Source organism: Bufo gargarizans, chromosome 5 (assembly GCF_014858855.1).
Source record: "Bufo gargarizans isolate SCDJY-AF-19 chromosome 5, ASM1485885v1, whole genome shotgun sequence".
NCBI lineage: Eukaryota > Metazoa > Chordata > Amphibia > Anura > Bufonidae > Bufo > Bufo gargarizans.
The window spans coordinates 444310217-444323906 of record NC_058084.1 but is presented as its reverse complement, the minus strand read 5'-3'; the positions used below and the strand labels follow the sequence as shown (position 1 = coordinate 444323906).

General features: G+C 46.9%; 1 protein-coding gene across 1 annotated transcript in view; it reads right to left on the bottom strand.

Moving 5' to 3' along the window:
• The window catches only part of KIAA1217 (KIAA1217 ortholog), a 414351-nt gene extending 400974 nt beyond the window's left edge, over window positions 1-13377 (bottom strand). Inside the window, 1 exon segment of the mRNA XM_044293610.1 lies at window positions 13184-13377. The gene's annotated coding sequence lies outside the window, so the exon portion shown is untranslated.
• Window positions 13378-13690: the final 313 nt, after the last annotated feature.

The window sequence follows — 13690 nt, the reverse complement described above, 5'->3', positions numbered from 1 at the left end:
GGATGAAGCCATATCGCCAATAAACCATTGTATCAATCAAATGGGTTGTCTGTTAGAGCATATGGACATCATGGAGAGGGTCCCCCACCCAAACCGCGAAAAGGCGCTAAGTAAAGCTTAAAGGGAACCTGTCACGTTGAACATGGTGTTTGAGCTGACGGCAGCATGTTATAGAGCAGGAGGAGCCGAGCAGATTGATATATAGTTTTGTGGGAAAAGATTCAGTAAACCTTATATTTCAGTGATTTAAGTTCCTTCTCATTCTGGGCTTTGAAGTCCAGGAGGCGGTCCTACCAGTGATTGACAGCCCTCCCTCTCTATGTGCATACAGAGAGAGCTGTCAATCACTGATAGGACCGCCTCCCTGACTTTAAAGCTCAGAATGAGCAGGAATGTAAATGAATGAAATATAACTTGTACTGAATCTTTTCCCACAAACGATATATCAACCTGCTCAGCTTCTCCTCCTCTATAACATGCTGCCTGCAATATTTAGCAATTTCATGGTGACCGGTTCCCTTAAAGGGTTGTCCCATGAAAAATATTCTACCGTTTTCAAACCATCCTCTGGATCTGAATACATTTGTAATTGCATGGAAGTAAAAAATGTGTATAGTCACTAATTTATTCAATAAAATGTATCTGTATAGCGCCACCTGCTGTCTGTTCTTTCTCTAATTTCTCTGACCAACTCGCTTAGGTGGTCACACATGCCCGGTTCCATCCTTCAATTGCCACCAGCCAGATTTGCAATTAGAAACTGTGACAGTTACAACAGCTGCAGAAAGGACAACCCCTTTGAGCTGTGAAGGGGAGAGAGCTGCCCCAGATGAAAGGACACGCCCCTGAGCAGTGATGGGGAGAGTGCTGCAGCAGAAGGGAAGAAGACGTATCAATTTGTTTCAAATCTTGCTGTGATCTGAGAACCATAATTAATTCTAATTTTTCTCGAGACACTCCCATATAATGGCTTGTTTTGAGCATGGCAAGTTGCATTATTTAATAGTAGCAGTTATTTTTTTTTTTGGGGGGAGTTTAAGAATAGAAAAAAAGAGCCATTTAAATGTGTAATAATTACATGTTAAATTCATTCTGCTGATCCATTACAGTAATCCCAAACTTCTATACTGCACAATAAAATTATTTTTAAAGAAAAAAAACTGAGCTTCTGAGTTATTTTTTTGCATGACAAGCTGTAGTTTTCATAGGGCACATCTGACTTTTTGACCACTTTTCAAACTTTTCTTCCTGTTTTCTGACAACGCCACCTGCAAGGTGCCACCTTAGGGACTGTGAATCACTGCCATGTAATACTACTAGCAGGGCTGTAAGGGAAAGGAATCACTGAGGCTTCCAGAGCAAGAACTGCAGTGATTAGATATATGCCAGAGCAGCTGCGTTTAGAGAAGGGGGTTACAGTATCGTCCTAAGACCGTCCTTATGACTCCTCCGACTAAAGGCCTTTAGACAAGGGATGCTAATCAGCCAAGTGAGTGGGGGAACTGCATGGGGATCAAATGATCGTGCACTTAAAGGGGTTCTGCAGTTTTTTTAAATTGATGATCTATCCTCAGACACCTGGGACCACTGCCGATAAGCTGTTTGAGAAGGCAGCAGCGCTGGCAGTAGTGCTGCAGCCTTCTCGCTGTTTATCGCTGGCCCAATGATGTCAATGGCCTGGGCAGGGCTAAGCTCTGTTCACTTGAATGGAGCTTAGTCGCGTCCAGGCCAGTGATACTAGTCGTGATGTCACTAGGCCTACAGTAAACAGCGAGAAGGCCGCAGCGCTACTGCCTACTCAAACAGCTGATCGGCAGGGGTCCCGAGTGTCGGACCCCCGCCGATCAGATGCTGATGATCTATCCAGAGGACAGATCATCAGTTTAAAAAAACTGCAGAAACCCTTTAACTGCTAATTTGCTAACTAAGCCATCATACAGCCAAGGGCATTGCTAGGGGTTAAAACATTCGGGGCCTGGGCCCCTGATGTTTTGTCCCAGGCCCCGAACGTCCTGCCTGCTAGATACCACTGTATTGCCATCCTCAGGACGGCAATACAATTGAATCTAATACACTGGAAGATATGAAGGACCTGTGGTGACATCATAGGTCATGTGACCAGCAAAACAGGCAGTGGTTGAAAAGTACCTGCGATGATGTCACCATCATGTGACCAGTGCAGGAGAGGATGGCAGTGAAGAGGAGAACACCTGGGGGAAGAAGCTGTGGTGAGATCTGCTACATGAGGAGAGGTAAGTGAAGGGAGAGGCAGAGCAATGCTGGGAGTTATTTAACTGGGAATGTATGTTAGGGCTGAAGGGAGGGATGTTATTTACATGGGACTGTGGCTTGGAAGGGGGTTATGTTATTTACATGGGACTGTATATTGATGGCGGCTGTGGGAGGGAGTGATGTTATTTACATGGTACTGAATGTTGAGGGGGCAATGCTATTTACATGGGAATGTATGTTGAAGGTGGCCGGTGGGGGGAATGACGTTATTTACATGAGACTGAATGTTGAGGGAGTGATGTCTACATGAGATTGCATGTTGGAGGCGGCTGGGGAGAAGGTGATGTTATTTACATGGGACTGAATTTTGGAGGGGGCTGGAGAGATGGTGTGATGTTATTTACATAGAACTCTATGGCGGAGAGAGGGAAATAGTGTTATTTACATGGGACTGTATGTTGGAGGGGCTGAAGGGAGGGGAGTGATGTTATATACATAGGACTGTATTTTGGAGGGGGCAGGAAAGATGGTGTGATGTTATTTACATGGGCCTGTATGGTGGACAGAGAAATATAATTACAAGGGGCACTGCATGGGGCATTATAAATACTGGGGGCACTTCAGGGTGACCAGTATAACAGAAGGGGGCAGTATAAATACTGGGGGCACTGTAGGGGTATTCTAAATCCAGGGGACATTAGGCGTTCTTATTACTACTGGGGCCTCTGTAGGAGGGACATATAGATCTGCCTTATTTCTACTAAGAGCACTATGGGGGCCCTTAATACTACTGAGGGGTCTGTAGAGAGCTTTATTACCACTGGGGGAACAATAGGGGGCCTTATTTCTACTGGGGGCTCTGGGACCCCCACCAATCTCAAGAACAGGAAACTAGTACCCCGTGGATCTCCTAGAAATGAATGGAGCAGACGGTCAGGCATGAGCGCAGCGGCTCCATTCATTGCAATGGAAAGTCTCATAGAAATGAATGGAGCAGCTGAGTGTATGTCTGACAGGCTGCTCCGTTCATTTCAGGAGCTCCATGGGGTACAGGGTCCCCATTCTCATGATCAAGGTAGCACCCCCACCAATCTAATAGTTATCTCAATTAAAGGGGTTGTCTGGGTTCAGAGCTGAACCCGGACATACCCTTTTTTTCACCCAGGCAGCCCCCCTGAGGCTCCGATGCGCTCCCTTGCCCTGCGCAGGGCACGGGCTTTTTTGTTTTCAATAACACACTGCCAGGCAGTAACTTCCGCCCGGCAGTGTGTTCGGTGACGTCACCGGCTCTGAGAGGCGGGCTTTAGCTCTGCCCTAGCCGTTTTACTGGCTAGGGTAGCGCTAAAGCCCACCCATCAGTGCCGGTGACGTCACCGGGGTTCCTGTCAGCCCCATGGAGAGCCCGGTACGTCACCGGAACTCCTAAAAATGCCTTTGCCCTGTGCAATTTAGTGCAGGGCAAAGGAGAGCATTGGAGCATGAACTGCTCCGATGCTCATGTCAGGGGGGCTGCCTGGGTAAAAATGGAGGGACGCCCGGGTTCAGCTCTGAACCCGGACAACCCCTTTAAATATAACCGGAATACCCCTTTAAGGGTGTGTTTACAGAGAGCCGATACATTGTGGATTTGCCGCAGTGTCAGATTTGTAGCACTTTACAGTGCCAGCAAAGTGGATGAGATTTTAAGACATCTCATCCACACACTGAGCCGAAATGCCACAGTGCAAATTGTATGACTTAATTTTTTTTTTTAAAACACCGCCGATGTGATAATGATGACCTATCTAGAGGATAAGTCATCATGATCTTTTCTAGAATAACCCCATAGAGTGACAGCTGAAGTCCGCAAAATTGGAAAATAGCTGGACTGCAGCTATTGCCTCAATAGTTAAAGGGGCTCTCCAAGACTGGAAACTTAAAAGGTGCAGATGGGAAACAGGGGTTAACAAAAAACAATACTCGCCTGTCAACGGCACTCCAGTGCCAAGTTCTCTTCCATCTGCGTCTTGTCCCCACTGGACCAGAAGTGTGATGTGCCAGGCAATCAATGGCCTCGGGTGGTGATGTGTGCAGGTACGTGGCGTGCATGTACATAGCATGTCACACTTCAGGCCAGCAGGGACCAGAAGCAGAGGAGGGGGGAGAGTCGGTGACAGGTCTGTTTTTTAACCCTTGCACTCTAACTGGCCATAAGAAAAGAGGTTCCCGGGCTTGTTGAACCCCTTTTAAATCATTCTCTAGTGTAGTATAGTCCTAACAAGCGATGAGCGAAGTATTGCATTTTTATTTTATTTTTTATTCGGCGAAGCAGCCAAATCTCTAATTACAGTGTAAAGTAAAAAAATTAAAAATAAAATCATACTTAGGCCTCATGCACAGAGCCGTTGCCCGCAATACACGGGCACCGGCCGTGTGCACTCCGCACCACGGATGCGGATCCGTAATCCGGAACTGCGGTGCGGAACAGAGGCACTACGGAGTGCTTACATGGTGTTTCTGTCCGTGTCTCCGCACCGCAAAAAAAAGTTCTATTTTTTTACGGTGCGGACGGATCACGGACCCATTTAAGTTGAATGGGTCTGGATCCGTCGCGGCTGCCGCACGGATTAGACCCGTGCATTAGGGACTGCAAATTGCGGTCCACAATGCACGGAACGGCCACACAACGGCCGTGTGCATGAGGCCTTACCCTCATCTGTTTGATCGTGAAGAGCCGGCCGCTGCCATCCTGATTAAAGATCTAGCGTGAAATCATGTAAACTACATCACATTGGCCGGCGGCGGTCGGCTCTTCGCACTCAAAAAGATGGGGTAACTATGATTTTTTAAAATCTTTTTACCACCATTCAGGGAAAATTGGTTCGCTACCACGAAGCACAAGGAAATTCAGCTTCACGGCAAATCGAATTTTCCCTGAAATTCGGATCGAAATCCACTTCGTGAATTCGATTTGCTCAACACTAGTCCTAACCTTAGTCCCTACACTTGGAGATGCCTCCTGGCACAGGCCGGCTTTTTGACTTTACCTAAAGGCCTTGAAAGAATCTGAATTTTAACTAAACAGCAGTAAAACCTAAGCCGTCAGGTTTTACTCATAAACCAGCTGAGTTTTTATAGCCTTCAGGTCAATGTCTTGTTTTTATGCTGTTTATGTCTTACTGTCTATATAGTCTTTTTGATGTATCCCACTTCTAAGCTTCAGAAGACCCTCCAGCAGACGCCAAGGCTTCCAGGAGTCACACTCACGTTGACTTCTCATGTCTGTCTCACATTTATCCAGCTCTACTAACGAAGCACTTAATCCATCAGCTCTGATAAGATAATGTGTCATCACCTTTGTTATGTGGTGTAGAGCAAGTCATGCTGAAAAAATGCTTTAAAAACCTCTCCAGAGCCACAGAGCCAGGAATGTTAACCTCCGAGGCCTCTGGGTAAACTTAAAAAGCAGCCGTTTCAGGTTACAAAATCCCATCCTGGCAGGTTTTTGAGAAATTGCAAGAGTAATGTTAGCAGGTCTGCTGCAAGACTTGAGGGAGAGCAAGACGCGTTTGGGAGGGGAGAGGTTGGCATTTCTCCTTGACTTCAGAGCAAAGAACTTTATTTCACCTTTAAACTGAGGCTTTGACACAAAAGGATCTACTTATAAAGGTGCGATAAAGACCTAAGGCGTCTTCTTCCTTCTGAGTCTCGCTGGAATCATCCTGTGTCTGGTCCTGAAACAATGGACAGCTTGTTGGATGTCCGACTGTCTAAAAAGAACAAGTAGAATCGTAATGTTCGCAAGTCTACATGGCCACCCGAAGCTATGGCAGCATGAAGAGGGCAATGGCAATACGCTCGGTCCACCACACCACCTACCATACCAGAACTACCCTCCTAATCCCATAGAAATAAATACGCAACACCACTGCCTGGATTTAATCGGCCACAGCAGCCGTTTATTAAATAAATACATAACATCATTAACATATAAATTAACCCAGGACGAGGGGAGGTCCTAGAAGCCCCAATAACCTCATAACACCACTAAAACCTGCGTCTCCATCTTGCCCCCAGCCGTTGAACCCAGCTCGGAGGCAGCAACTGATGGACGCGTAGTTAGTTACTACCAGCTCCTCAATGAGAGTCCAGCCCCTCCCGCGGGGCCCTCCCATCCTCAGGTACCACCATCTTCTTCCACTTCAAGGACCTCCCCCGCCTCCACGACTGCCGCGACAAAATAACAAAGGAAACCAACCCAGACCCCCCCCAAACCCTATCACCAAAGGGCCGGGAGGGTGGGCGTTCGCTTGCCCTGGCCGCACTGTCCTCTCTCTCCCGCCTCTTCCCCTCGCAAGCGTTAACCACGCCCCCACCCCCTCCCGCTCCCCTGACAACTCGCGCTTAACTGACCCTGTCTCCCACTTAACCCTTACCTCACCTGTCCCTTCACTGCCATCACCTCTTCATGAACGGCCTCCCCCACCGCTGCGCTCCTCGTCCGGCCTGACTTTAGTAGCGGTCAATGTTGTTTCTACGATACTTAAAGGGGAAATCCGGTAAATTCAAATTATCCCCTCTCCACTTGCAAGATCAGTGGTGGTCCAGCCTCTGAGATCTTCACTGATCGCGAGAAGGTAGCAGTTCATGATGCCCTTCCCAGAAGCTGGCAAGTATGCTCAAGATGTGGTGCTTTTGAGGGTGTTATGTACACATAGGTCCAGATTAAGGAAAGGGGTTATGCCATGATTGATGTAAAAATGAAAATCAGACCTCATATAGCACATGACAATCTCTTTCTAACAAAGCCAGAACCAGCCCTGTACCTCACATTAGTCCAGAGATCTCCTCATTCATTGCTCTGCTAGATTATCTTCAAGCTGAGCACGTTCGACCAGGTCAGTGAGATGGACAAAAAAATAAGGAAAAGAACTAACAGCAGGTGGCGCTATACAGATTATTTTATTGACTAGCTCACTGGCTATACAACATTTTTAATTACATGCAATTATAAAAATATTCAGATCCAGATTCTTGTTTTCAGCAAAGGCTTACGTCCCATTTAAGACTGATGCGCACATCTTAAAGACCTGTCTCTTGCTAAAAGGTTTTAATCCACCGACCTCCGTCCATCGTCATCGTTCCCCTGAATAATCTGCTGAGGTTTTCTTTTTCAGTTACCCTCCATTTCTGAATTATGAGGGCCGTTTCAGACGTGAGCTGTGTATAGCCAAGGGGGTGGTCCCTGCTGCTTAGTTGGAAGTGATCTTCAATGCTTTTATAATGTCCAATGAGTGTGGACAGCGTCAGAGCTGCTGGTGCAGCGCGATCCCACTAGAGACCACGCCATGTTCTCAAACCTGCCGGCATTCACAACATCGAGGAGAGGAGGGACATACAGCAGAGCAGCCGGCATCAGTGACGTGCCATTCTTGCACACCTGACTTATAAAGCTAGTGATTGGTTGCAATGATCACATGACCTCCTTACCACCAGGTCAAGGTGCTGAATCAGTAGGACTTTTATCAGGTTTTTTCTGAAGCCTCACTTTCCTATCAGTGTTTCATTTTGCGGCTGTGTCGGACAACCCTTTTAATAAATAGTAAGCTATAGACCTTAAAGGGGTTGTGCAAGAATGGGGGTGAGGTTTGGCAAACCACACCCTTTGGCTGGACCGTTAAAGGGAAGATTACTTACCAGCTTCCTGGCACTGGCTCCCTGCATCTTCTTGTCCAGGCCTTGATGTCAACATCCGGTTTGACATCGCCTCAGCCAATCACTGGCTTTAGCTGGGACTGGATACCCTTGGGTTATGTGACCATTTGTCCTGAGGTAAGGGCCAGCGATTGGCTATGGTGATGCCAGCGGAGCATCGCAGGCCTGGAGGAGAAGGAGTGGAGAACCAGCACCGGGAGGCTCTCCGCTCCTTGCAGAACCCCTTTAATCTCAGCAAAATGACATCAAAAACTCTACTGTACACAATTTGTAGAGCAGTTTTAGGATTTTCTAGTGCTTTTCTGCTGTTTGATAGAGGTCTAGGGTGGCTTAATGTCTGACAGTGGGGCCTGTGTCTGCACTCTGTAAAATGAGCCAGCATGGCCCCTTTGCTATTTACTGTATATTGAAATGATGCAAGCGTTAAACAGCGTACATACAGGACCTCCATCTCCCACGAGTCCCCCATGCATGTCATTCCAGATGCAGAAATCATGACATTGCATCAGCAATAGGAAACCAGGTCAAATCAGGACAATCCTGCACGTCTTCTACCTCTTCTTTGCTATTTTGTGACTTCAAAAAGTGACAAAAAAATCCAAAAGATGTTTTTCTTGGCTGTCCTACAGTTTATGATAAAAGAAACAGGAATTAGGGCCCTTTTATAAGGGCCGAGGTTCAGGCCAACTATCTGGAACAAGCGTTTGTTTGAATGTTTGTTCCCTTCAGTTGGGCCAAGTAGCGGTGCCACCGATCACCCCACTAGCACAACGCTGGTTTGCTAGGTGATTGCACCAAAAATCATCATTTGTCAGCAGCTCATCACCTTGTGTAGGGACTAGGGAACAACTGATCGTAACAACGATCATTTGTCCCCCGTTCATTTTGCATTAGGCCATGTAAAAGATCCTTTAAATGACCGCTGATTGACTCAAAAAACACCCATCAGAGCTCGATATGGACCAGCAACGGCCAGTATAAAAAGGACCCCAATGCTAATTTACCCCAAGTCTTTCTTATTGCTGCTAGTAAAATGGGTAACATGGCAGAATGGACACAAGTCTCTGGCATCTGCTGATCTGAATACTACAAGGAACCATCTCATCTTGAAGGGGTTTTTCACCCCTGGGGGCCTTTTGGACGGACCCCTCAACGCTCAGGCTGCATTGCTCCCCTACGGGTTGCTGCAGCTCTCGGGCCTCCGCAAACATGCGTAAGGGGGACAAATGAGCTGGAAGCCAAAGGCGGGAATCGGTTAAGTCCAGCCATGCTGGGGAGTCTGCCCAAAAAGCTTCCAGGGGTGAAAAACCTCTTTTAAAAAATTGACATGTCGAATGCTTCAGTCAAAGCAACAGCCAAATTCAGCTTACTTGCAACATATGACGGTTCCACCTCCAGCAGCTGCAGGAAAGTCCCCCTGCGCTCTGAACACACAACCTTTTTAAGATTGACATCGACTACAATGAAATATCGCCTGCAGCAGTTCTCCTTTTTCCAGCAATTCACAAATTTCTTACTGGAAATGTACAAGAAGTCTTTTACCCGCTTCCATCCTAATCAGCCCGCGGATATGACTTATTCATACTTCATTGACCAGTAAATGGTAAAGGGAAGATATTGGTTAACCTTGAATACGTCAACTGTTTCAGCTTTAATAAGACTTTTCTCTATGGCGTGGATACAGCAATGAAGCGACTAACGAGTGCCTGTCAGGAAAATTAGTTTTTCTGCGCAAATTAGTTTACAGGGATAGAATAACTACAGTCGTGGCCAAAAGTTTTGAGAATGACACAAATATTAGTTTTCACAAAGTTTGCTGCTAAACTTTTAGATCTTTGTTTCAGTTGTTTCTGTGATGTAGTGAAATATAATTACACGCACTTCGTACGTTTCAAAGGCTTTTATCGAGAATTACATAACATTTATGCAAAGAGTCAGTATTTGCAGTGTAGCCCTTCTTTTTCAGGACCTCTGCAATTCGACTGGGCATGCTCTCAATCAACTTCTGGGCCAATTCCTGACTGATAGCAACCCATTCTTTCATAATCACTTCTTGGAGTTTGTCAGAATTAGTGGGTTTTTGTTTGTCCATTCGCCTCTTCAGGATTGACCACAAGTTCTCAATGGGATTAAGATCTGGGGAGTTTCCAGGCCATGGACCCAAAATGTCAACGTTTTGTTCCCCGAGCCACTTAGTTATAACTTTTGCCTTATGGCACGGTGCTCTATCGTGCTGGAAAATGCATTGTTCTTCACCAAACTGTTGTTGGATTGTTGGAAGAAGTTGCTGTTGGAGGGTGTTTTGGTACCATTCTTTATTCATGGCTGTGTTTTTGGGCAAAATTGTGAGTGAGCCCACTCCCTTGGATGAGAAGCAACCCCACACATGAATGGTCTCAGGATGCTTTACTGTTGGCATGACACAGGACTGATGGTAGCGCTCACCTTTTCTTCTCCGGACAAGCCTTTTTCCTGATGCCCCAAACAAATCGGAAAGAATATGACTTTGCCCCAGTCCTCAGCAGTCAATTCCCCATATTTTCTGCAGAAGATCAGTCTGTCCCTGATGTGTTTTTTTTGGAGAGAAGTGGCTTCTTTTCTGCCCTTCTTGACACCAGGCCATCTTCCAAAAGTCTTCGCCTCACTGTGCGTGCAGATGCGCTCACACCTGCCTGCTGCCATTCCTGAGCAAGCTCTGCACTGGTGGCACTCCGATCCCGCAGCTGAATCCTCTTTAGGAGACGATCCTGGCACTTGCTGGACTTTCTTGGACGCCCTGAAGCCTTCTTAACAAGAACTAAACCTCTTTCCTTGATGATCCTTTAAATTGTTGATTGAGGTGCAATCTTAGTAGCCACAATATCCTTGCCTGTGAAGCCATTTTTATGCAACGCAATGATGGCTGCACGCGTTTCTTTGCAGGTTACCATGGTTAACAATGGAAGAACAATGATTTCAAGCATCACCCTCCTTTTAACAGGTCAAGTCTGCCATTTTAGCCCAATCACCCTGACATAATGATCTCCAGCCTTGTGCTCGTCAACATTCTAACCAGAGTTAACAAGACGATTACTGAAATGATCTCAGCAGGCCCTTTTTTTGGGGATTAAGTTAATTTTCATGGCAAAGAAGGACTATGCAATTCATCTGATTGCTCTTCATAACATTCTGGAGTATATGCAAATTGCTATTATAAAAACTTAAGCAGCAACTTTTCCAATATTTATGTAATTCTCAAAACTTTTGGCCACGACTGTATATGTAACGATAAGGCTTAAAGGGGGTTTCCAGACCAACCACGGCCAACGGCAATGACATGTCAATCTAAAGCCATGCACTTGGGCTCTATGCATGACATATGCATCCCATCTCTGACACATCCGCTTACTGGAAAAATGGGGGCGCTTTCATCCCTTTGGTCCACAAGCCAAGGCAAGAGGAGTCTTGAGGATGTCTCAGCGGTTCATTATTTTACATTAATTTTGCTATTTAAATACATTTTCTTAAAGGGGTTGTCTGAACCCAGACATACCCATAATTTCACCCAGGCAGCCCCCCTGACTTAAGCATCGGAGCAGTTCATTCTCTGATGCTCTCCCTTGCCCTGTGCAGGATTGCGCAGGGCAAGGGCTCTTTTATTTACTATAACACACTGCCGGGCAGAGGCTTCCACCCAGCAGTGTGTTCGGTAATGTCACTGGCTCTGATGGGCAGGCTTTAGAGCCCGCCCCATCAATGCCAGAGACGTCACCGGGCTCACTGCCGGGCGGAAGCCTCCGCCTGGCAGCCCGAAGGAGAGCCTGGTTCGTCACCGGAACTCCACAAAATGCCTTTGCCCTGTGCGATTCAGCCCTGTGCGAACTGCTCCAATGCTCTTGTCAGGGTTGCTACCTGGGTGAAATTCTGGGTATGTCCAGGTTCAGCTCTGAACCCCTAAAGGGGTTTTTCGAGACTTACTGTTACTGATGACCTATGCTCTATGGGGCTGAACTGTGCCTAGGTCATGTGACCAATAAACGTGACATCACATGGCCTAGGCAAAACTGCGAGAAGGCCACGGCTCTACAGCGAGCATCGGTGCTTTCTCAAACAGCTGATCGGCAGGTGTCCCAGTGCCGAACCCCATCCAGTATAAAAGTCTTGGAAAACCCCTTTTACCAATCAGATTCTACCTTTCATTTTCCAAAGGAGCTGTGAAAGATGAAAGGAGGAATGTGATTGGTTGCTATGGGCAACTAAGCCAATTCTACTTTACACCAGTTTGATAAATCTCCCCCAGTATGTCTACGTGAAATCCTACTCCTATACATTTATTTTGGTTTTGGGTTTTTTGCAACCCCGTTCACGTGCAATGAAAAATTTCCCCTGTGATTTCCAGTTTTGTGGCAGGAATAAAAAATCTGCTGTGGAAATAAATGGGATGTCAAAACCTCAGGATTAGGGCTCATGCACAGGACCGTACGCTCAGTCAGCATCCGATCCCCATTTTTTGCAAATCAGATGCGGACCCATTCATTTCAGCGGGGCCACAAAACATACGCACAGCACACCGTGCGGTAACTACATCCCTAAAGACAGAACACGTCCTATTCTTGTCCGTTTTGCGTACACGCATAGGACATTTCTAGAGGAAATGGTGGCATGCACACGGCCGAGATCCGCAAAATGGATACGGTTGCGTGCATGAGCCCTTAGCCGCATTAAAAGCCAATATGCATTGTGCAACCTCCTGCAGATCTGCAGCACATCCGGCACAGAACTACAGAACTTTAAACCAATGTGAACAGGCACTAAGAAGGTAACAGTCTCCATGACTGCAGTGACTCTAGACTGCGAATGCTGTGACTGATAAGGCAGGGGTCGTACCTATAGGGCATACCCTAATATTGAGGGGGCCCGAAGAACCCACTGCCACATAGGAAGACACCAGTACTATAAATGGCACAGGCTATCTCGGGGCCTATTACAGATTTCACAATACGCCCCTGAGGCTGTAAATTACAGGTAAGGCCGGCCGCCCCGATGCCAATCACCTGGCACTGCTGTACAGGACTCACACATGGCGACCAGACTGTTAGGAAGGAGGGTGCGAAGGGCAGGTAGCATTTAGTTGCTAAGGGTTAAGCACAATTAAAAAAGTTTGAGCATCTTCCACAGCTTGATAAGGAATGAAGATCGAGGCAATCCATCAAGTCCATAAACCCACACCATAAAGACGCCATAGCTTACAACCAGCTCTATCTACACAGTACGGTACCTTTGGATCTGTTGGCTCCGGCGGGCTGCCTGACGGGTATCTGCGGCGCTCTCACCTGCTGCTGCTTCTTAGCCAGGCTTCCTTCACTGCCGGCTCGCAGAATCTTTTCTCCTAAGCTGATTTTTTTTGATTGGCTGTTAAAATCTTCAATCCTGCTCACAGGCAGCTTAGTCGTTACGTTCGCTGACAAGGGCCTGGCCAAACGCGACGGCTTGGACATTTTTTTTTGTCGTAAAATTAAATTTCCACCCAAAGGAGAAGACGGTTAGGATCCAATTCAGTTCTTCATACTTTTCTGTGGAAGGAGAGGACAGGGGAATTCTCAGATGCACCTTCCGCTGCTAGGACACAAGTGCCGAGGGCTGCAGGTTTAATCAGTCTGGTCGGCCAGGCGCTGGTATCAGACCTGTGGAATGTGAATGTGCCCTTAGATCAGCCTCGGGAGCCCTCTGCAGCGGTGCACAGATGCTGGGACTGGGCGAGAATCTGCTGCGTGCTCAGACTAGA